The sequence below is a fragment of the Rutidosis leptorrhynchoides genome, chromosome 4, assembly GCF_046630445.1.
Source record: "Rutidosis leptorrhynchoides isolate AG116_Rl617_1_P2 chromosome 4, CSIRO_AGI_Rlap_v1, whole genome shotgun sequence".
Lineage (NCBI taxonomy): Eukaryota > Viridiplantae > Streptophyta > Magnoliopsida > Asterales > Asteraceae > Rutidosis > Rutidosis leptorrhynchoides.
In genome coordinates this window covers 127,112,852-127,131,859 of record NC_092336.1, presented here as the reverse complement: position 1 = coordinate 127,131,859, position 19,008 = coordinate 127,112,852, and the positions used below count along the sequence as shown (strand labels likewise).

The window sequence follows — 19,008 nt, the reverse complement described above, 5'->3', positions numbered from 1 at the left end:
GAATCTAGAAAAATACGTAGGTACTCTTGCTAGCATGATGAGTGAGAGGGAACAAGGAAAGCTACCTAGTAATACTGAAGTAAATTCTCGAAATGAGAATGTTAATATGGTGTCAACAAATTCTGAAAAAACCATCATCAGAAGATGGGAAGGTTTTAGATGTGAGTAACAATGAAGAAGTTACAACACCACCACCACCCGAGTATGTAAAGCCAGTGGTGGCACCATACAGACCACCCATCCCGTTTCCAAGAAAAGGAGTTGAGTATGAGCAAGTGATAGGTAATAAAGTTTGTGATACCTCTGGAAAGAAGAAGAAGAATAAGAAAGTGCAAGAAACAAAAACCGTAAAAGTAAACCCGGTGAAGACAGTTCCACCAAAGCCTCCACCAAGGTTGGGTATTTGGGTGAATTTATTGTTCCTTGTCTACTTAGTGATTGTGTCATGTATGATGCACTAGAAGATTTAGGTGCGAGTGCGAGTGTTATGCCTCTTTCATTATATAAGAGATTAGGACTAGGTGAGTTAAGTCCAACAGAGATGAGTGTTCGACTCTTTGATCAAACCATTAGGCACCCAGTTGAAATTGCTGACAACCTACCCGTTCAAGTGGGTAATTTAACCTTTTTAGTCGAATTTATTGTCATTGACATAGAAGAGGACTCAAACGTTTCTCTAATTTTAGAACGATCATTCTTAGCGTCCACCGAGGCGTTCATTAATGTAAGAAAGGGTAGAATGACACTTAGTGATGGTGAAAAATCAATCACCTTTGTGAGTCGAAAGTCTAAATCTCCACCAACCAAAACCGTTGAACCAATAAAAATGATCGATGAGAAGCATATTGTTTTACCAACTCCAACGGTAGTGCTTAACAATAATAAAAAAACCTAAGTGTGGGGAAAATGAAGTAACACCTAATGATGACCTGATAACAAAGAACCCTGTTGTTGATACAAAATTAAATGACCCCGTTATTAACAGTTCAATGAAGAAACTTATTAAACGGATTCGCGATGCTAGAACCAAGGGGAACTTTAAGTTATGTAACCGGTTAGTATCCAATCTATCGCCTAAAGAAAAGGCAAAACTACTTGAATTTGTGGATATTACACAGGAATCAGACCAATGGCTTAAAGCAAAATTCACAAATATGCAAGTTGATTATGGTCTAAGAGAAATTGACAATGAAGTTAATCACAATTTTGACACCACAGCTACCTAAGAGTGGGGAGATTCAAATGTTCTAAAAATAAAATGCTGTCTAGAGTTAGTTGTTCTGTTCTCGTGTAGTTCCGAGAATGGAATCCGATTGGTCTTTTCCGCTAGCAGACACTAAAGAACTAGTTTTCTCCCTCCATTCCGAATTTTTTTTGTTTTGTAGGTTTGTATGAAATTAGTACGCTTTTTAAATTTAAGTTTTGTGTGAATTTAAAAACAAAATTTACTTTATTTCTTTAAGTTTAAAAAAATAATTTCTAAAATTCGTCGTAAGGTAAAGACTAGATCCTAGAATCGAAATTGCTTTACCCGAGGGTGGGGCGAAAAATTTTGTTATCATTATTTATAATTTTATTGATCTAAAGTATACCAAAAAAATTAAAAAACCCAAAAATCTTTGCTTTTAAAACAATCACTTTAAAAACGACAAATTTTAAATTTTGTCGAGGGACAGACTAGGTAAACATACCGAAACTACCTAATGTAAAAGGAAACAAAATTTTAAAAAAATTATTCATTTAAATTGTTTTAATAAATAAAGGTTTTATAATATATATATATATATATATATATATATATATATATATATATATATATATATATATATATATATATATATATATATATGTTTGTAGTTTATCTTATGTACAAAACAGGGTAAAACAACGCATTTTCAAAGACTGACATTAAAGTTCAGCAAAAGCTACTAATTTTAACGACAAGACGTAAAATATCAAATGTGATATAAACCAATATGTTTGCAAACTCGGTATTTTTAATCATTTTTCTACACTAATCACCCTCATGAATTTAAATTTTTACTGATTTCTTGCAAATGAGGGCATTGCATGATCTCAAGTGTGGGGAAGGGTTATAAATTCTCTCGGGTTTACACTTAGTTTAATTGCCAAATTTTGTAAAAATTTGAAAAATTTTCAACTAAATGAATTCAAAATCATGTTTATACATATTTATGAACGATAAAACTAGGTTATAATACAGAAATTATTGTTACCTCGGAGAGAACATAAATGGAGAAACAATCCAAAACGCTTTAATTCATTTAAAATGGAATAAAGGAGAATAAAAAGGCAAAGAAAAGAATAAATAAAAGCTAAGTGTGGGAAGAATTTACCAAGTTCTTCAAAGCATATATCACATATTTGTACAAGATTATTGCAGGTACTTTTGTTTTGGACGATAATAATCAGTTTTACACGATTTACTGTAATATATTTGAAAGAAAGATGGATCTACACGATGAATCAATTCCATCATTAAAAGGAAGTAAAGTCTTCCGAAAAAGACATGCGCTTCTTGATTTAGGTCAGGAAGTTGTCGTCCAGACCAGCTGTAGGTTGACGAAAAATCTAGAAAAGTTTTCTCGAAAATCAGCTGGAAATCCACGGACCTCAGCATCAAACAGGGTTGCCATGTGGTCAGACTTATCCTAACCATGAGAGGATCTGTCTCGTAAAATGGGGAGGGCGCCGTGCAAATTAGCTTGATAAGACTAATGAATCAGACCCCCAGAAAGGATAATCTCCTTAAAGATCAAAAATCAGCTTTTAAGACTGATATTACTCAATCCATGAGATTGACCTTAAAGATTGAAAATTACAAACTCATGGAATTCGATGATATCTAAACTCGAGCTTGAAAGAGAAAATATTTTGATCAAATTAAAACCGATTTGTTTTCTGAAACCCTATTTTCAATGCGTTCATTACCATTGAACGTAAAATCCTAGGAATTCACCTGGAATTCATTAGGTCACCTGAACCAAATTGGGTGTCAACCATAAGAACGGTGGTTGCATAGCATGGTCGAAGAGAGGACCTTTTGCCAGATCAAAAAACTATAGGGTGATCTTTACTATTGCTCCTACAAATGATAGTAATTGCATCCGACATGATATAGACCATAATCAAAAGCATGTCACTGGATATTGCCTTAACAGTTGTTTGTTCAACGCTTTCCTTTACAACCGGACGGTAGTTTACCGAAAGGTAGTATACGGAGCAAGTATACTGGACGTGTTGCTTTCTTAATACAAGGTTAGCAAGTGGGTGACACAAAACCATAAGTTTTGAGCTAAAATTTTCAAATCTGAAACCCACAATACCCACAAAAACATTTTGCAAACACCGGTGAAGGGTTATTCCGGAAAATTTATCTAGGGTAAAAGTTAGATTGAATTTTCAAAAGATCAAATGTTTTCATAAAGATCCAATTTCCTAAAGGATCTAAATTTTTATAGTCATGTGGGACTGTAAACCACATCGTTACCATCATTGTTCATAACCGCTGTATTGAAATCACTGATGTACAAAGTGTGAAGAATAAAGAAGTGATTCTAGTAAAGTTTTATTCAAGATCTATATTGCTTGAGGACAAGCAACGCTCAAGTGTGGGAATATTTGATAATGCTAAAAACGAACATATATTTCATAGCATTATCCTTCAAGAAAGACAAGCTTTTAGTTGCAATTGTTCTATTTACAAGTGATATTCGTTTAAATAACAAAAGGTGAAGACAAAAAACAGATTCGACGATTTGAAGACGCAAACGACCAAAAAGCTAAAAAGTACAAAGTACAATCCAAGTGGTTCAAATTATTGATAAGAAACGTCTAAAAATTACAAGAGTACAAGCCGCAAAAAGCAAAGTACAAGATATTAAATCATACGAAACGGCGTTCGAAAATTCGAAACCGAGACATGAACCAACTATCAACGTGCGACTCAACGGAGCTAAAATTACAAGTCAACTATGCACAAGAATATAATATTATATATAATTAATTATATATATATATATATATATATATATATATATATATATATATATATATATATATATATATATATATATATATATTATTTTAATCAAAGCAGCCCACATTTAATTCATTTGGTGAGCTGAAATTCGAAGCTCCGCAGTCGCGGAGCTGTACAGTTCAAAGTGGGCCTATAAAAGGCTGCGCATTCTGATCGATTAAACACACCCTTTTCTATCTATCTATCTACGATATATTTATATTTATATTTTATAATTTTAATTTTAATTTAAGTTTAATAATAATAAGGTTATAGTGGCGAATGTTTTAAGTTTGTAAGTTGAAACTCTGTCCGTGTAACGCTACGCTATTAATACTCATTGTAAGTTATGTTCAACCTTTTTAAATTAATTTCTCGTAGCTAAGTTATTATTTTGCTTATTTAAGCCGAAGTAATCATGATGTTGGGCTAAATATTAAAGACGGGGTAATTGGGCTTTGTACCATAATTGGGGTTTGGACAAAAGACCAACACTTGTAGAAATTGGACTATGGGCTATTAATGGGCTTTATATTTGTTTAACTGAATGATAGTTCGTTAATTTAATATAGAGATTGACAATTTAACGTATCTATAAATAACCATATACACTCGATCGGACACGATGGGCGGGATATTTATAAATACTAGTAATCGTTCATTTGACCAGACACGGGAATGGATTAATAGTCAATGGACTCATTAAAACAGGGGTGGATTACATACAAGGACAGTTGGTGTAATTGATAATAAAGTATTAAAACCTTGGATTGCACACAGTCGATAACCCGGTGTAATCATTAACAATGTATTAAATCTTATTACAGTTTAAGTCCCCAATTAGTTGGAATATATGACTTCGGGTATAAGGATAATTTGACGAGGACACTCGCACTTTATATTTATGACTGATGGACTGTTATGGACAAAAACCGTATGGACATATTGAATAATCCAGGAAAAAGGACAATTAACTCATGGTAATAAACTAAAATCAACACGTCAAACAACATGATTACGAAGTTTAAATAAGCATAATTCCTTTATTTTATATCTTATCGCACTTTTATTTACTGTCATTTTATTTATCGCACTTTTAATTATCGTACTTTTTAATTATCGCAATTTTATTTATCGTCATTTTATTTATTTCACTTTAATTTATCGCACTTTTATTATCGTCATTTACTTTACGCTTTAAATTAAGTTATATTTATTTTTAATATTTTACATTAGGTTTTAATTGCGACTTAAGACATAAAATCAACAAATCGGTCATTAAACGGTAAAAAACCCCCTTTTATAATAATAATAATATTACTTATATATATATATATATATATATATATATATATATATATATATATATATATATATATATATATATATATATATATATATATATATATATATATATATATATATATATATATATATATATATATATTTATACAAATATAGTTTAAAATAAATATGGCGTTAAACTTGGCTAGCTCCCTGCGGAACGAACCGGACTTACTAAAAACTACACTACTGTACGATTAGGTACACTGCCTATAGTGTTGTAGCAAGGTTTAGGTATATCCACTCTATAAATAAATAAATAACTTGTGTAAAATTGTATCGTATTTAATAGTATTTCGCAATAAAAATATAACTATTTCATATACACCTCGCAACACATCACCTTTCTTCATGGTAGATATGATCGTGAAGAGTACTGATGAAGTCTTGAATGCGCCCTTCTAAGATTTCAACATTATCATCTTCTCTTGGTAGATAAAGGTTGTATTTATCTTCGATAGCCTTGATCCGTTCCTTTAATCGAGGTGTGAAAGGGATGGTCAATTTAAGGATAGCTTCGAGAATATCTTCAAATTCATCGGTATCATTGATGAAGGTTATCATGTCGGTGTGATTAGATATGACCGGTATCTCTGAGTGATCTGAAGAAGAGTCCGGCTCCTCTTGATCTGGTGCTGCTGGTGGAGAATATGAATCGTCTAAAATGTTTTCATTTTGCTCTTCTTCCTCATGATCACTGGTATAGCTTTCATCTGTAGATTTGTCTGATGATCGGGTTTCTTCAGTATTCTGGTGTTTCATTTCTACACTGGCAGGGTTAATCTTTATATCCTTAACTTCGACAACCTTATCAGTTTTCTTTTTTAAACGAATTATTAAACTGAGATCTTATGTCTCTAGCCTCATTAATTCTTCGTGATGTTTGTGATTTACTTCTGAGCTTAGAGAGGATATTGTCGGAGTTTTCTCTACGTCTCCCATTTACTCTTCCTCCCCAAACTCTTCTTCTTTCTCTATTTCTTCACTGGGATCCTCTTCTTCCATTTCTGGGTCATCAGCAAAGTGTGATTCGACACCCATTTTGATATCGTCGGCTGGTGGTGGAGACTCATCATCGGAAGTGATCCGTCTGGTGGAAATAGCAAACATCTCTGCCTGTCTAGAAAGATCGGTAGGTCGGTCAATTTTGAAGGTAACGCTCTCCCCCATGTGATCGTAAGATCAAGATTTAATTGTACTCATCAATGACAGTCCTAGCCATGTTCATGAAAGGCCTTTCTAATACTATTGGCGTATGTAGGTCTTCTCTAATATCCATCACTACGAAATCCGTTGGATACAAAAAAATTTCGACAATCACTAAGATGTTCTCAACTATGCCCTTAGGATATCTGATTGTGTGATCAGCAAGTTAGATTGTTATTTTGGTTGGTGTCAAGTCTCCTAGCTCTAATCTCTTGTAGAGAGAATAGGGTATGAGGTTGATACTTGCTCCTAAATCTGCTAGTACATGAATGGTTCCAGATTGGTAGATTGAACATGGGAAAATGAATCGGCCCGTATCTCCTAGTTTCTTGTGTAGAGAGTTTCTGACCAATGTCGAGCATTCTTCACTCAGTGGAATTTTGTTGGAGTCTGGTATCCTTTCCTTTGTAGAGAAAAGCCTTCCTATGTATCTCTTCTGGTTGGGAACTTTAGACATGGTGTCCAATAATCTTCCATCAAGCTTGTAGGTATCAAGCCTGGATGGTTCTTCCAGTAGCCTTCCGGGATAAGGTACACAAACTGGAGTCTGAGCGGGCAGCTTCTGCGTATTCGTCGATTTGTTCTTGAGCCTAGCTGACCTCTTCCTTGGTTCTTCCTTTGGGATTATGGAATCCATTTGCTTAGCCTCCTCTATGTGGGGATTTTGGATAATATTACTAGGTAATCTTCCTTGTGGTTGGGTTTTAGGCGTTGTGATAACTGTCCGAGCTGCGTTTCTAGACTTTTGAGCAGAGCCAATTGGTTTCGCATGATCTGTTGTTTTAGCTGTTGTTTTCCTTGAATGAACTGAGTCAACTGATCATCAGTTCGGAGAGCAGGATTGGTTACTTTCGTAATTTGAGTGGTTGGAAAATTTTCCTCGGCTGGTGGTTCAGTAAGTGGAATTGGTTGATCGTAGGTTAATTGAGGTTGTTGGAGTGGATAAGATGGGTAATGATAGCGAAAAGGTTGGTTATTTCTTTGAAATTGGTTAACCCTAGGTTGTTGATTAAATCCGGAATTTGGTTGACGAGCAGGGTATTGAACGTAACAGACTGAATCGATAGGATTCTCGTACTCAACTTGATATTCTTCCGTAGGTTGCAGGTTGGTACAGTTAGAACATGACTGAGCCTGGTTAACCTGTTGTGGTTGCGTCTTCAATTCTCCAAGTTGTTTGGCAAGAGACTCCATCTTGTCCGTGAGTGATTTGATGGCACCCGTTTGATTATTAAGTGCGGAGAGTGGAGCAGATGATGAAGAGGTCTCACCACTGTTCCAGCCATGATGATGCATTGTCATGTTTTTGAGCAACTCCCATGCTTCGTCTGCGGTTTGGTTCATCAAAATTCCTTGAGATGCTGCGTTGATCATCGTCCTATGATTTACCGTAAGACCATTGTAGAAGGTACAAATTTTAGCTTAACTTTCTGCTGGTGATTAGGGCATTTCTTAAGCAAGTTTTTGAATTGCTCCCATGCGGTGTAAAGAGATTCATCATAACTTTGTTTAAAGTTAATGATGTTTAAGATTTGTTTGTTTAGAAGGAGGAAAATATTTGGTTAGGAATATAAGTTACCATCTCCGTCCATGAGGTGATGGAATCATTTTCCAATCCTTCAAACCATGTCTGCGCATGATGAGTGAGAGAATAGGAGAACAAGTATAGCCGGACTATATCTTGTCCTATCCCTGGCTTTTTGTAGGAGTTCGAAAGAGATATGAATTTATCAAGGTGAGAATTAGAATCGTCATTCGGTACTCCATGAAATTGAAAATCATTTTGAATGAGCTTTATAATATGATGTTTTAATTCAAACGAGTGTCCTTGGATCTCTAGGAATCTGATTGGTCCTCCTCGACATTTAATCGAGGGTTTGGTGTTTTATGCTAGAGTAACGCGTAACGCCATTCTGTTTCTGATTCGTTCTTCCTTGCGTGCTTTAGAGATTATTGCGTCTGGATCAGGTACGAATAACAACGGCACTGGTCTAGATCGGGTTTGGGTCATACACTGAGTATGCCCTCTTGTTTTAAATTTTAGGTATATATGCTAAGTTCCTAATTTAGTCTAAAGTAATCTAGAGTAATCCTAATCTAAGGTAATCTAGGGTAATGTAATCTAAGGTAATGTAAGCTATGGTAAGCTAAGGTAATATAATCTAAGGTAATTATCCTAAGTTTTAATATGTTTTTGGTTCTTGCTACTGATTTCCTGGTATTTGGATAACAGAGCTTTGCACGAACTATTCAACAAACCAAGTGGCCAGATCGACTACGGAGAGGCAGGATCCTTTTCGTCCCAATATAATTGAAGACTGTTCGGAAAATCCAACAACCAAGTCCGTGTATAATTGTCTTTCTTAGACACCGCTCAATACTTGCAAATAGGTTTGATAAAAGCAGTATTGTCTGATACCAGTTCCCCGGCAGCGACGCCAAAAACTCACACCTCTCTTGATATGACCAAAATGGAAGGTTTTGTTTCTACGGTGTCATTAGGTCGCAGGACGTCGGAATCAGCTATCAGGAGAGGATGCAATAGTTTTAAATTTATATTTAGCGGGACCTAAATCGTACTACTACTTATTATGGTTAGTAAGGGAAGTATGACCTAGGGTCGAATTTTTAAGAGATCAGTAGAATCGAACATATATTTATAACTTAAGATAATCCTAAAGTGGAGGAGTAGTTGTAAATTACCCAAATTTGGTTTTTCTAGTTTATAAGATGAAATAAAGTAAATGCGATAAAATTTGTAATTCACATAAGTTTAAAGCAAGTACATACTATAATTTCGTTAGTTACTTTGGCGAGATTATGGAATGATGGCTCATGAATAGGTAGTGACTTTGTATTTATTACACTGATCCTGCAGCCCCTGTCAAAAGACATGTCACTGGGTAATGCGTTAGGCTTGAAGATTCTGAATAGACAGCAACGTCCCCTACCCCCGACGCCCGTGCAACTTGACTACAGGCATACACGTTCAAACGACTCATCCAATTGAGCGACTCGGTTAGGTGACGTATTAACGTTCCAAAAGGTCTAAACTTCCTTAAGCATAATGAAATACAATGTATGCAATATTCGAGAGACGTGATGTTTTCGATGTTTTCGTTAATGATTGGGTTTAAAAGATAGTTAGGCCCTTAAAATAGTTTAACAATAATGAACACCATGGCCAAGTCGGCGTGACTTCCATGAACACGTTCGGTTATCCTAACGGTCCAATCCTTTAACGGTCCAATCCTTTATGAGTATAAACAAGCAGTTCCTTAATTAACTATGAATCCCTCAAGCGGGGTGCAATGCCTGAGACCACGTTATGGTGAAGTGTACTAATCAGCACTGACCATGTTCTATGGCCTTACTTAGCAGAGGTACAGCTTACAACAACCGTTGTGCTTCAGCGTGTACGTACGAAGTTTATATGCTTGGTGACTACACTAGCATGGTCTAGGACCGACAATGTACTATGGGCCTAGTTAGATGTTTCACTATGAAAGAGTCCTCAGTCAGAATCGAAAGCTCGGTGGGCTTACTACAACCAGTGTGCCTCAGTCAAACTTGCATTGTATCTGAAAGACTTCTCTTACTAAGGGGTGACACAGATAGTGTACTCTGAATCGGGGTTCGAGACTTCCCAATAACAGAGCCAAAAACTGTGTTCTATTAGTTGAAAATCGATTGAGTTTAAAGCATAATCGGAAAGCATCTCAACAACATACACAAAACATAATATTATTTCTGCATTATAACTAACTACATCATAGCATACACTAAAGATAACTACTCGCTAATCATGGTAACAATATCATAAATCATAATAATGGAAGACATTATATAAAGACAAAGGATAGAAGCACCAGTATATTAAACGAGTTCTGAAAATATAAAAGTGACAACTTCAAACTCCAGACCGCTCCTAATACAATATTCGGCGTTCTTCTTCGGGTACTAATTTTCCCGCTCGGAGTCAAAGACCTTGAAAGTATGACTAATTATTGTAGAAAGAGAGAGAAATAAGTGAATTGAAGTGTGTGGAAAAGTGGATGACAAATGGCCCTTAAATAGATGGAATTTGGATGGCAAACGGCTGGCAGGCCAGCCTGGCAAGTCGGCTCCAGAGGACGGTGTGGGAGGCCGGTGCCAGGCAAGCCGTTTCCCTTGCTAGTTTCAAGTGCCCGGTGGCCAAACCAATTGGAAAGCCGGCGCCCATGTGGCAGGCCAACGTGGCAAGCCGGATCAGGAGGCCGGTTCCAGCCCCTGGTTTGCTGTTTTCTTGGACCGTCTTGCTCGTTCTCGGGATCGTAACTTGGTTTCCGGGGTCGTAACTTGTCTTTCACCGTTTTCGCTCTAGAATCTTCGTTTTACCTCCATTTTTTTATTCTTTTTGCATCGTCTTTGTAATAACTTGATCTTCAATTTTAACCGACAAAGTGAGTATTTTGGCGATAAAGCTTGGAACTTTATTGTTTTAGGGCTTTAATACCGGGATGAAAACCTGACTTTTTAGCCGATATCAAGTTCTATGACTGTATTGAATATAGATGTTATGGAAGCATTAAAACGATACATTTCATGTTTGATGGCCAAAGTTATGTATGAGACCCAAAAATCATCAAAAATGAATTCGGTCACCCAACAAATGGTATCGAATTTTACTTTAACCCTTTTTATTTTAGTCATTCTCTTGTTTCTCAACACAAAACAAGTGTGGACATAAACGACGTTATAGAAAGTACCGTAAGTGATTCGCATGTAGACGGCGGTAAAAATGCTTTAATGGTTATGTTTTGTCAACTAACCTATGCTAAGAAAATTTATAGAGTTATGTAGAGCAACATAACTTATTGAGGACAATCGACCGAATATGATGTTGTGCTAGTTATAGAGTCAGTACTGATTTTTTGTATCATGGATGGCAAAACATTTGACGTTGGAAACATCATTCTTAACCGGATGCAAGACGTTATGGAAACGTCATTAGATCCATTAACTTTTGGAATGTTTCTTACAAAGTTATATAATTTTCTCAACCTACCGGAACATGGTGAATCTCATACCGTACCTAAGGCAAATGTGATGGGGTAACTGGTCATATGTATTATGTTTGCGTGTTTGTGTTGTAATCTCCAGCTATTATGTTTGTGTTGTAAGCTTTAGCTATTATGTTACTTAATTTATATATATTTATTTCACATATATATTTAAAACACATTTCGCAACAAAACTTGCAATAATAACTTAAATGATTACATTGAAAACAACACAAATGTTACATAAATAAAAAACTGATAATGACATAATCAAATAAATATTACAAAGTATCCTCTATCAGGACAAGTTTCCTGTTATGACCAGTTCCACGGCAAATACAACATTTAGGTCCTACACTTGTTGAACCTATGTCAGGCTCATCCATATCATTCAGTATACGTCGTTCACGTCTCCTTCCTCCATGAGTGATTAGTCAAGATGCATCGACATGAATGATCCAAGTTGGATCACTCCAATATGCATGGTCTCTAAGTAGAAAAAATGATTCATCATATTGATCTCTCCAACTGGTATTCGTGTAATTGCTACTAATCATCCCACTTAAGACAACATCCAAATGTCTACATACAGCAATAACATGGGCGCATGGAAATCTTTGGTGTTGCATCTTTCACATGAGCACTTTCGCTCACCAAAAGTGAGAGTAAATTTGGTCCCCTCCCCCCATCCTCGAATTTTTCATAAGATGAGTGGACCTTGTACACACCTTACTGGAAATCATAGACTGTTATTTTGTAGGTCATAGCATTTGTTTCACGAATTTCTTAGAGTTTACACATCATCCTATACAGTGGTGAATTCCAACTCGTAGCATCCAACGCTTGTATCATAAAGTGGTTTCTGGAGTAATCAAACTTATATATTTAATACACACTTTGATTAGCATCATACGAGTATGACGCAACACATACTTGGTTCCGTGAATGGGTTAAATGACATTTGACCCTTGTAGAGTATTTAAATGTTTCAAATTATCATTGTATTAAAACATAATTTGGAAAAGTATACTAACTCGAGATATGATATTCTTAGGTGATAAAGGAAAGGAAAATCCTCAGTAATATTAGAATTCCGAGTTCTTGCTTAGTGGGGCTATCCTTTTGGATGTGATTATATAGTGACAAGTGTAATGTCCAGTGCCATGTTTATGATTAGACCGTGTAGCGTGAGTCTGTGACTAGTGTAAGTTGTGTGACTATGTGCACCCAGTGACACCGTCAAAGTGCTTTTAACGAAAGAGGTCAACCCTTCCTTCATAGTTTCTTTTTGATAGAAATGTGTTTGGTCCAAGTGTTATTGATTGGTGGTATAGATTAAATGACGAGTGTGTCATGTCAGGAGATCTATACCAGTGATTTAGTTATAGGGACTATCAGTAGACTCTAGCCTGATCAACTAGTAGTTGAAGGCCTGTATAAACCGCCAGTCCTCTTATTGTATTTATGTGCTCAGTGACCCGTCCTTTAAGTTATGCTTGAAGCTTATAGTGATGTCTATTTAGATATTTTTATTTACTTATCGGTGCGCGAATTTCTCACAGTGTTCTCTCCTTGCAGGTGAAGTATTGTTGCATGTTTATAGCTGGGGTGAAGCAGGGTCCTAAGTGATATTTGACACGGATATAAACTCTGATGTTTTGTGTGAAGAATTAATATATTTGGTTTATAATTAAGTAACACTTGTGATATTATAATCATATATGTTGAGTAATTAATATACGATGTATTTTAAGTCTCTCGTTGTAATTTATAAAGAAAAATACGATGTTACATTAGTAGTAGTTCATAGATATATGGAAGCATATAATTACTCATAACAATTAGATGAATACTTTTGATTTAAGATGACATATCATATCATGAGACATAAATGAATAAACAAAGAGATCTTTCACCTTCATGTTATTCAAAGAGGACGGACGTTTTACTTAGATACATTACAATTAATCAACCCCACTCTTCACTACTAAACCGATACAAACACCTTGGTTGTTGGCATAACACACTCAACCGATCCAATGGTTGAGAGTGTGATTGATATCGGCTAAAAAGTCACGTTTTCACCCCGGTATTAAGGCCCAAAAACAAGAAAGATTCGAACTTTATTGGCAAAATACCTACTTCATCGGTTAGAATTGAAGAACAAGTAATTACGAAGACGGTGCAAAAAGAATCGTGAGAATCGGAGCTAAAACGAAGAATCTAGAGTGAAAACGATGAAAGACAAGAAATCAAGTTACGATCCAGGAAATCAGGCAGACCAGGCAAGCCAAACGGCCTACCAAACGGCCCGCCAAATGGCTTTCCTGGCTCAGAAACGGCCTGAAAAATGGCCCAAGCAAATGGCCCAAGCAAATGGCCTGGTCTGGCAAACGGCCTCTGCAAACGGTCTGCCAAACGGCCTGCCAAATAGCCTGTCAGCCGTTTGTAGGAAAATTTTTGGTTTATTTAAAGGACATTTATCATTCATTCCAACACACACTTCAATTCACTTATTTCTCTCTCTTGTACAATATTAGTCATACTTTCAAGGTCTTCGACTCCGTGCGGGAAACCTAGTACCCGGAGAAGAACGCCGAAGATTGTATTAGGAGCAGTCTGGAGTCTTGAAGTTGTCACTAGTTGTCACATTTTTATTCAGAACTCGTTTAATCTACTGGTACTTCTATCCCTTATCTTTATATAATGTCTTTCATTATTATGCTTTGTGATACTGTTGCCATGATTAGCGAGTAGTTATCTTTAGTGTATATTATGACGTAATCAGTTATAATGCCGAAACTATATTATGGTTTGTTTATGTTATCAAAATGCTTTTCGATTATGCTTTGAACTCAATCGCTTTTCCAACTAATAGAACGTAGTTATTGACTCTGTTATTGGGAAGTCGCGAACCCCGATTCAGAGTACACTATCTGTGTCACCCCTTGGTAAGAGAAGTCTATCGGATACAACGTGAGTTTGACTGAGAAGTCTATCGTAGTGAAACATCTGACTAGACCCCTAGTACATTGTCGGTCCCAGACCATGCTAGTGTAGTCACCAAGCATATAAACTTCGTACGTGCAAGCTGAAGCACAACGGTTGTTGTAAGCTGTACCTCTGCTAAGTAAGGCCATGGAACACGATTAGTGTTGACTAGTACACTTCACCATAACGCGGTCTCAAGCATTGCACCCCGCTTGAGGGATTCTTAGTTAATTAAGGAACTGTTTGTTCGAACACATAAAGGATTGGACCGTTAGGATAACCGAACTTATTCATGGAAGTCAGTCTGACTTGGCCATGGTGTTCTTTATGGTTGAACTCTTTTAAGGGCCTAACTATCTTTTAAACCAATCATTAATGAAAGCATTAAGACACATCGCGTCTCTCAGATATGGAAAACCATGTATTCTATTATGCTTAAGAAAGTTTAGACCATTTCAGAATGTTAATACGTCACCCAACCGAGTCGCTCAATTGGATGAGCCGTCTGAACGTGTATGCCTGTAGTCAGACTGCACGGGCGTCGGGGGTAAGGGACGTTGCTGTCTATTCAGAATCTTCAAGCCTATCGCATTACCCAGTTACATGTCTTATGACAAGGGCATTTAGGACTAGTGTAGTAAATACAAGGTCACTGCCTATCCATGAGCCAGCATTCCATAATACCGGCAAAGTAACTGATGAAATCATAGCATGCACTTATTTTAGCCTTATCTGAATTACAAATTTTATCGTATTACTTTACTTACTTAATCTAGAAAACCCAAAATTAGGTAATCACCCACTACTCCTGCACCTTAGAATTATCTTAAGTTTTAGATATAGGTTCGATTCTACTGATATCTCAAAAATACGACTCTAGGTCATACTTCCCTTACTCATAATAAGGAGTAGTAAGATTTAGGCATCGCTAAATATAAATTTAAAACTGATATACCCTTGATAGTCAGAGCTGACGTGTTGCGACCTGACGACACCGCACAAATAAAACCGTCCGTTTTGGCCATATCATTGTGGAAGTAAAGTTTTTGGTGCCGCTGCCGGGGAACTGGTATCAGACAATACTGCCCTCTATCAAACTCATTCACAAACATTTAAGTGGTGTCTAAGAAAGACAATTATACACGGACTTGGTTGTTGGATTTTTTGAACAGTCTCCAATTATATTGGAACCAAAAGGATCCTGCCTCTCCGTAGTCGGTCTGGCCACTTGGTTTGTTAAATAGTTCGTGCGAAGCTCTGTTATCGAAATACCAGGGAATCAGTAGCAAGAACCAAAAACATATCTATAATTAGGATAATTAGAATACCTTAGCTTAGAATACCTTAGACTACTTTAGATTAAGATTACTTTAGATTGCCTTAGACTAAATTAGGAACATAGTTTATCTGTTTAAAATTTAAAACAACAAAAAGAGGCATGCCCAGTGTATGACTCAAACCCGATCTAGACCAGGGCCGTTGTTATTCGTACGTGATCCAGACGCCATAATCTCTAAAGTACGCAAGGAAGCAAGAATCAGAAAACAAATGGTGTTACGCGTTACTTTAGCAGAAAACACTAAACCCTCGATTGAAGGTCGAGGAGGACCAATCAGATTTCCAGATATTCAAGGACACTCGTTCGAGTTAAAACATCATATCATACAACTCATCCAAAATGGCTGTCAATTCAATGGATTACCGAATGACGATCCTAATTCTCACCTCTATAAATTCATATATCTTTCGAATTCCTACTAGCAGCTAGGAAAAAGATATAGTCCGGCTATACTTGTTCCCCTATTCTCTCACTCATCATGCACAAACATGGTTTGAAGGACTGGAAAAAGATTCCATCACGTCTTGGACGGAGATGGCTACTAAATTCTTAACCAAATATTTCCCTCCTTCTAAACAAACCAAGCTTAAGAATGACATCATTAACTTCAAACAAAGTTATGATGAATCTCTTTACACTGCATGGGAGCGATTCAAAACCGTGCTGAAGAAATGCCCTAATCACCAGTTAGAACGGTCAGCCTAAACCTGCACCTTCTACAATGGTCTTACGGTAAATCATAGGACGACGATCGATGTCGCCGCTCAAGGAAATCTGATGAACCAAACCGCAGACGAAGCATGGGAGTTGCTCGAAAACATGACAATGCATCATCATGATTGGAACAGTGGTGAAACAACTTCATCATCTGCACCACTCTCTGCACTCAATAATCAAACAGAGGCCATCAAATCTCTCACAAACAAGATGGAGTCTCTTGCCAAAAAACTCGGAGAATTGAAGACACAGCCGCAGCAAGTTAACCAGGTCCAGGCCTGTGTTAATTATACCAACTCGCAACCCACTGAAGAATAACAAGTTGAGTACGAAAACCCTGACGGTTCAGTCTATTACGTTCAATACCCAGCTCGCCAATCAAATCCCGGCTTCAATCAACAACCTAGGGTTAACCAATTCCAAAGAAACAACCAACCTTTTCGCCATCGTTACCCACCTTATCCACCCCAACAATCTCAATTGACCTACGATTAGCCACTTCCACTCACTGGCCCACCAACTGAGGAAAATTCCCCAACCACCCAAATTACAAAAGTAACCAACCCCACTCTCGGAACTGATGATCAGTTGACACAGTTCATCCAAGGACAACAACAGCTAAATCATAGAACTGCATCTAGACAAGACCAGACAGAGATCCTAATGAGAAATCAACTGGCTCTTCTTAAAAGTTTAGAAACGTAGCTCGCACAGTTATCACAACACCTTGAAACCCGACCACATGGAAGGTTACCTAGTAATACTATTCAAAATCCCCAAATAGAGGAAGCTAAGCAAATGGACTCAGTAATCTCAGGAGAAGAACCACGGAGAAGGTCAGCTAGAATTAAGAACAAATCGACGTCTACTCAGCAGTTGTCCACCGCAACTCCGGTTCGTGTACCCTATCCTGGAAGGTTACGGGAGGAACAAATCTAAGCTTGATTCTTTCAAACTTGATGGAAGATTCCTGAACACCGTGTCCAAAGTGCCTAATCAAAAGAGATATATCCGAAGGCTTCTCTCTACAAAGGAAAAGATACCAGATTCTAACAAAATTCCACTGAGTGAAGACTGCTCAGCAGTACTCGGAAACTCTCTACCACAGAAGCTAGGAGATACGGGCCGCTTCATTTTCCCATGTTCAATCTACCAATCTGGAACCATTCATGCGCTAGCAGATTTAGGAGCAAGTATCAACCTAATCCCCTACTCTCTCTACAAGAGATTAGAGTTAGGAGACTTGTCACCAACCAAAATGACAATCCAACTTGCCGATCACACAATTCGATATCCTAAGGGCATAGTTGAGAACGTCTTGGTGAAAGTTGACATATTCTTGTATCCTACGGATTTCGTAGTGATGGACATTCAGGAAGACCTACACACACCAACAGTGTTAGGAAGACCTTTCATGAATACGGCTAGGACAGTCATTGATGTGTACAATCAAACCCTGATCTTACGATCACATGGGGAGAGCGTTACCTTCAAAATTGACCGATCTGCCGATCTTTCTGGACAGGCAGAGATGTTTGCTATTTCCACCAGACGGATCACTTCCGATGATGAGTCTCCACCACCAGCCGAAGATATCGAGATGGGTGTCGAGTCACAGCCTGTTGACGACCCAGAAATGGAAGAGGATCCCAGCGAAGAAATAGAGGAAGAGGAAGAACCTGAGGAGGAAGAGGAAATGGAAGACGTAAAAGAAATTGCGATGATACCATCTCCAAGCCCTGAGCGCCATGAAGAATTAATGAGGCTTCAGACTAAAGAACACAGTTTAATCATTCGCTTCAAGAAGAAGACTGATAAGGGTGACGCTAAAGATATAGAAATTGATCCCAAAAGTGTCAAGGTGAAGAACCAGAATACTGAAGAAACCCGTTCATCAGACGAATCTTCAGACGATTATTCTACCGATAATAACGAAGAAGAGCAACATGAAGATATTCTAGATAACTCATATTCTCTATCTGAATCAGATCGGGAGGAGCCAGACTCTTCTCCAGATCAAATTTCGATCATATCCACTCATGCTGACATGATAACCTTCATCAATGACACCGAGGAATTTAAAAAGATTCTCGAAGCCATCCATAAATCAACAATTGACTACACGCTACGCTTAACCAAGAGAATCACGGCTATTAGGAATGAATACGATCGTTATCTCCAGAGAGAAGACAATAATGCTGAAATCCTAGAAGAACGCATTCAAGACTTTATCAATACCCTTCACGATCATATCTACCGCGAAGAAAGGCAACGAGAGCACGACTCAGTAGTTCGAACTATCCTAGAGACGAGATTTTGTCGAGATC

At 37.2% G+C, this 19,008-nt stretch overlaps 1 non-coding gene across 1 annotated transcript; it reads right to left on the bottom strand.

Moving 5' to 3' along the window:
- Window positions 1–16,547: 16,547 nt before the first annotated feature.
- LOC139845927 (small nucleolar RNA R71) lies at window positions 16,548–16,653 on the bottom strand. Its single transcript, XR_011758679.1, has one exon. It is a non-coding gene; the product is annotated as a small nucleolar RNA R71 (small nucleolar RNA).
- Between the last annotated feature and the right edge of the window lie 2,355 nt (window positions 16,654–19,008).